General features: G+C 36.9%; 1 pseudogene; it reads left to right on the top strand.

Moving 5' to 3' along the window:
* The first annotated feature begins 1,438 nt into the window (after positions 1-1,438).
* On the top strand, positions 1,439-5,973 carry LOC122006120 (annotated as a pseudogene).
* Positions 5,974-6,890: the final 917 nt, after the last annotated feature.

The raw sequence follows: 6,890 nt of genomic DNA, 5'->3' as shown, positions 1-6,890 counted from the left end.
TGTGATCAGTAGCGGTATGGTTACCATACCGCACATTATGGGTATCACATATCCAGTAAGCGTAGTGAACCAAGATACTCCCATGACATCTCCAATGCAATTGGAGGAACCTGCCACTGAAATTGAAGTATTGCCTCATATTGATGAGCAAGTACCTTAACCACCTCAAATACAAGTGCCTTTAAGGCGATCCACAAGGTAACGAAGAAGCACGAATTCTCATGATTATGTTTATCTCCAAGAGCATGACTTTGACATAGGGTTGGAAGGTGATCCTACATCTTTCCAAGAAGTCAAACAATGCTCTGATCTTGAAAGGTGGATTAACGTCATGCAAGAAGAGTTGAAGTCTATGCCAGACAATGACGTTTGGGAACTTGTCGAATTGCCTGAAGGAAAGAAGCCCGTTGGCTGTAAATGGATATTTAAAACTAAGCGGGATTCAAGGGGCAATGTCGAAAAGTATAAGGCTCGTCTTGTTGCCAAAGGATTCACTCAGAAAGAAAACATTGATTACAAGGAGACTTTCTCACCTATGTCGACAAAAGACTTCCTTAGGGTAATCATGGCACTTGTAGCTCATTATGATTTGGAGCTACATCAAATGGACGTAAAGACTGCATTCCTCGATGGAGACATAGAGGAGTCTATATATATGGTGCAACTAGAGAACTTTGAGTCTAACGACTCAAAGCACCTAGTATGTAGATTAAAGAAGTCCATTTATGGTTTAAAATAGGCATCCCATCAATGGTATCGGAAATTTGATCAAGTGGTTACCTCATTTGGATTTAAAGAGAACTCTGTTGATCAGTGCATATATGTCAAGTTCAGTGGGAGCAAGTTTGTTATACTTATTTTGTATGTGGACGATATATTACTTGCGAGTAATAATAAGGGTATGATGCATCAAACCAAGTCATTTCTATCTGGTAATTTTGAAATGAAAGATCTTGGTGAAGCATCCTTTGTTTTAGGCATACAGATATATCGTGATCGTTCAAGAGGCATTCTTGGACTTTCACAACATGCCTATATTGAAAAGGTGCTTATAAGGTATGGTATACAGAACTGTACACCCGTTAACACACCTGTGTCAAGAGGTGACAAGTTCAGTTTGCAGCAGTGCCCACGACTTGAACTTGAAATAAAGGAGATGGAGCAATTCCCATATGCGTCAGCAGTGGGAAGTCTCATGTATGCACAAGTTTGTACTCGACCAGATATAATATTTATAATGGGGATGTTAGGCAGATATGTTAGTAACCCAGGATCGTCACACTGGAAAGCGGTAAAGAGAGTGATGCGGTATTTACAAAGAACTAAAGGGCATATGCTCACGTATCAGAGATCAGATCATTTGGAGGTGATTGGATATTCAGACTCCGATTTTGCTGGATGCTTGGATAGCAGAAGATCTACTTTGGGCTATATCTTCATGCTTGCTGGAGGGGCTATATCTTGGAAGAGCGTCAAACAGACGTTAGTAACCACTTCGACTATAGAGGCAGAGTTAGTAGCATACTACGAAGCATCCAATTACGGTATTTGGCTGCGGAACTTCATCACAGTATTACAGATTGTTGATGGTATTGACAGGCCACTGAGGATCTACTGTGATAACAAAGCTGTAGAACTTTATGCCAAGAACAACCGCAGTTCGTCGAAGTCCAAGTACATCGACATCAAGTTTCTAGCGGTTAAAAAAAGAGTTCAGAGTTGTTAGATTATGGTAAAGCATATCAGCACAGATTACATGTTGGCCGATCTACTTACCAAAGGCTTGGTGCCTAAGGTGTTTCATGAGCATGTTGTGAATATGAGAGTCCTTTTTATGAAAGAAGAATTCATCTAGTGGGAGTCTGTATTTGTTTTATTACTCTATATTTGATAATAAAGACAAACATTTTATTTTGATTATTGTACGTACTTAAAGTTCAAAATATTGATGGGAATTTATATGTTTGTTTAACACTCTGACTATGATATCATTATTTACTATTGCTGTTTAGCATTTGGTGTTTGTAAATATGATATAGATTCCTTTTGGAATCATACAGTTTGGATCATGATTTGCTATTGCAGTTTAGCATAAAGTATTTTACAAATATGATCTGATCTCTTTTGAGGTCATCTTAGGACTAGTTGAAAATTGACATGTATTGATCACATTTCATGTAATTCCACTCTACACATCCACATCTTGATCTATGTCATTAATGATATTGGTATTGTGATTACTGTTGGGGCTTGTTACGATCATATACAGTAGTTATGACCTCTTTAATCCTATACCAATAAAGTTAATGGACCAGATTATTTACAAGGGTATTTTGTACTAATAAAGTTTGATATCAACTAAAGTTTTACTTGTATTTCATATACAACTCACATATAGCTCAAGTGAGAGATTGTTGGATATAATTATCCCTATTAGGTGGGCTTATTTGCAAGTTGCACACGTGAATACCATCCGAACCCTTTAAAGTGATTTAACTTATGTCTAGTGGGTTTCAGATAATTGGATGTGGATTTCATATGTGTAGAACATATAGTCCCGCATCTATTATCATCTATTTGCTGATAATAGATGTTCAGTATATATGGATTTATAATCTCACATCTATTATGATCGATGGGCTGATAATAGATGTGCACTATATAATGGGTTGGTCCCCAGAGGATTAGGACATTCTTTAGACGTCTTTTCGTTCCTCATTGACAAAGAAAATTTGGCGCCATCAACCCTAACTCCTCCGGAAGACCTATCTTTTCTTTCCGCTACTTCTTCTTCCACAGGATCTTCTTGACGACGCTAAAGGACAAAAATATGGCTCTTCAATCAGGTTCTTTGTCATTATGTTTATGTATTATTTACTTCCTTATGCCGTATTCTCGATGAAACGAAGATCCATGCTCATATATTCTTGTTTTTCCTATTCAAATTCTTATTTTGATTATTTAGAATTCATGTAGCTTAGGTTTTACGAGAACCATCATCATTTCCATCATTCCTGTTCTCACTTCCTTCATTGCAGTACCTCGACCCGTCAGAGAATAGGCTTGCCAGCAAAGTTCTGGCGAACTTTTTGTGCAGCCTTGAGCTTTCCTACGTTGATATCTCGAACAATCTTATTGTTGGAAGCCTGCCTCCATGCATCCAATCGAATTCCTCGAACAGGATTATGCTGAACTCGGAGAACTGCTTGAGTGCAGTTGCAGGGGATTTGGGGATCCAACATCCAAATTCCTATTGTAATCAAGGTGCGGTGTACACTGTTTTGCCTTCAGCAAACAAGATCAACGGATCAAAGAGCAGTCTAGGCGTCATATCTGGGATTGTTGGGGCAGTCATTTGTGGTGCTGTGCTTGCTGGGTTCCTAGGCTTCATGATCTTTAGGAAGATGAGAAGTGCAGCAGAGGATCAAGAAGACACTCTCAGCATCTTTTAGAAGACAAGTGCAGGGAAACCTTTTGTTCGGGTTGCTCCAAGAAGCCCTGATGATGCAAGTGAGAAAAGATAGGCATGGTTTCTTCTTGAAAATCTACTACTATATTTAGTCTGGTCGAGAAATTGATGATTTTGATTTCGATCATCTGCAGGGCGAATGTCCCCAACAGTGATGATAGGGACTCTCGGACTAGTGCCATATCAGGCTTTCAGTATTGAGGATCTCGAAGAAGTAACCAATAGTTTTGATTCATCAAACTTAATTGAAGACGGTCCTCAAGGGCAGGTAGTCTCTATGGGAAAGAAATTATAAATTGACACTTCTGTATAAATCTTTTTGAGTTAGTAAAAAACTGATTCATTTGTCACTTTTCAGTGAGTAAATTTGATTCTTGTGCTGGCTCTTGTTTACACATTAAGAACTCATATTATCTTGTGCTTTTACGTCTGAAGAAATTAAGGTAGTATATCATCTGACAAGTTCATAAGAAACATGAATCTTACAAGTATATGTATGTATTTCTTGCAAGTTCATGTTCATGTACTGTTACAGAATACTATCTGTATGATCATTAACATTGCCGGTTACACCACTAAACCTTTATAATTACTCGATGGAACTTTTGGTTGTTAATGATGGTAGGAATTTTATTATCGCTTTAGTTTAGTATCGGGGCTGAACTATCTAACTTGTTTGCGCGTCTTCTCAGGCTTATAAAGGGTGGATTCGTGATGGTTCATCAGTGATCATCAGATGCTTGAGATTGAAGCACAAACTCTCGTGTCCAAGCCTTCTTCAGTACATAGATATTGTTTCAAAGCTCAGGCATCGTCATTCAGTCAGCATTGTTGGATACTGTGTCACAAGTGATGGCGACAACACCATGGATACTATTTTTCTTGTATTTAAGCACATTTCTAATGGAAATCTAAGGTCTTACCTCGGTGGTAATCGTGAAGGTAAACTTTCTCTTGCTTTGTGTAAGTACGTATGTGATGAAATAGAGGGCCGTAACGCTCTTCTTCTTGCAGAATCCAAAAAGATAGAGATGATGATGACATCATCACAAAGGGTTTCTGCAACTATTGGAGTTGCAAAGGGAATCCAATTCTTACATACGGTCACAGTTCCTGGTATAGTTGGAAATGATCTTAACATAGAAAACATACTATTGGATCAAACTCTCACTGCGAAAATACGCAATTACAATCTTCCAATACTTTCAAATTTCAGAAGTCACAAGGTAATGTGCCGCCTAATTTAATGAAAAATGAGTGGATGTATTGTATTCCCTGTTTTGACAGTGTTTGGTTATTATGTTTGATCTACCAGCTAGGCTCCCGCAGCCCTTTGTCCATTCCTGCACGCGAGGAAGATCTTGGAAGGTGAAACACTTTTGTTTAGAAATGATCATTTTCTAGTTTAGAAGCTAATATTAAATCTGTGGAATCAATCTTGTTTGTCTACCAGTATTGACAGTGTTTGACTTGGGAAAAAAGAAGATATTTATCAACTTGGCCTCATCCTTCTAGAGGTTATCACAGGGAAACCTCTAAGGTCCAATGCTCAGCTTGATTCTCTGAGAGCAAAGGTGCATAGAATTCTGCTCTATCCTTTGAGTTGGCATGCAGATTTTGGTACAAAAGAAGTGAAAAATATTACTGTGCTTGCAGATGGAGAAGACTTTGATAGATAATCCAGCAAGCTTGAAGGGATTTACTGACCCGATGATTTGCCAAAATTCTTCAGTTGAATCCTTGAGCAGAGTGGTCGAAGTTAGGGGTGGGCATCGGCCGGTTTGGTCCAGTTTTACCCTACTACGGTTTTATTTTTTCGGTTTCGGTTTTAAAGATTTTTGATCCAAAACCAAATCATTTTATTACGGTTCGGTTCGGTTTTTATGTAATACGGTCTGGTTTATACGGTCGGTTATATACGGTTTATACAATGAATTAAATTGATTTTGTCCTACTACAAATATTAGTTTAGAGATAAAGAAAAAGTATCAATTTATTAAAATAATTATGAATTTAAAGTAATACTAAAATTTTATTATCCGGTGACAATAAGTAAATATAAATATATAATTTGATTATGCTATTATATTATAAATAATTAGAAATTAATCCACTTGTATGATCAAATATCTATAAAAATAATGTTTTAAGTATAATACGGTCGGTTTGGTTTTTTCAATTTTTTGGGAGTCAAAACCGGAAACCGAACCAAATAACCGAATTTTAAAAAACTTAAACCGAAACCGGCCGAAACACCGAAAAAACCGAACAAAAAAAACCGAAATTTTTCGGTTCAGTCGGTTTTTCCGATTTGAACCGAATTATGCCCACCCCTAGTCAAAGTATCTCTTAGTTGTCTATCAAAGGATCCCAAGCAGCGCCCTGTTAAAAATTGGACCAACAAACAAGTAAATAAATTACTTGTCTTACACTAACAATAACAACACTACAACATTTTTTTTGTAGATCACTCACAATTCTAAGACAAAGAAGAAAAACAAAAAACTTTGACTCACAAATTGATACTTGATTGATGAATAAAACTAAATACAAGGTAGAGTATTTATAGTACTCTTCATACAATCTGGACCGTTCAATTAAATTAAATCCTAGACATTGAAATTCTAATTCTTATCCATGAAATGAGAAAAACACTCTTGACCACACATTTAATTTTATCTTTTACCAAGTCGTCATCTTTATCTATTAGAAAAATAAATAATTAAATAGAAAATCTTATCTATAACTCTTATCTTTTATTGGATAAGTTTTATCCTTTATTTGGGTTGGAGTTGATATTTAACACTCCCCCTCAACACCAACCCTTTGTACTATGCCGAGTTGATCACGAAACCTTTTGAATTTGCTGGCGCTCAAGCCTTTTGTGAACAAATATGCAACTTGATCATCTGTACTGATTTGTCTCATCTCAATTTCTTCTTGGAGAACTTTTTCTCTGATAAAATGATAGTGCACTTTAACATGTTTAGTTCTTGCATGAAAGATCGGATTTTCCGCCAAACGAATTACCGATTGATTGTCACAATATATTGGAACTGCATAATCAACTGGTTGATGTAGGCTATTTAATAGTTGAATCAACCATGTGCTTTCTTGAGCTGCCATTGTTGCTGCTCGATACTCAGCTTCAGTGCTTGATAATGATACAGTTGGTTGTCTCTTGCTGCACCAAGAAATTGCTCCAGAACCAAGCTTAAATAAGTAACCAGTTGTTGACCTTCTGGTGTCATGATCTCCTGCATAGTCAGCATCACAGTAACCAACTAACTTACAGTCTCCAATTCTTTTATACACAAGACCATAATCAATTGTGCTCTTCACATATCTTAGTATTCGTCGAACTGCTTCCAAATGAGGCTTCATTGGATTTTGCATGTACCGACTTATTACACTAACTGTA

Source organism: Zingiber officinale, chromosome 1A (assembly GCF_018446385.1).
Source record: "Zingiber officinale cultivar Zhangliang chromosome 1A, Zo_v1.1, whole genome shotgun sequence".
NCBI lineage: Eukaryota > Viridiplantae > Streptophyta > Magnoliopsida > Zingiberales > Zingiberaceae > Zingiber > Zingiber officinale.
Note: the sequence above shows the minus strand (reverse complement) of the source record. Positions and strands in the feature narration are given on the sequence as shown.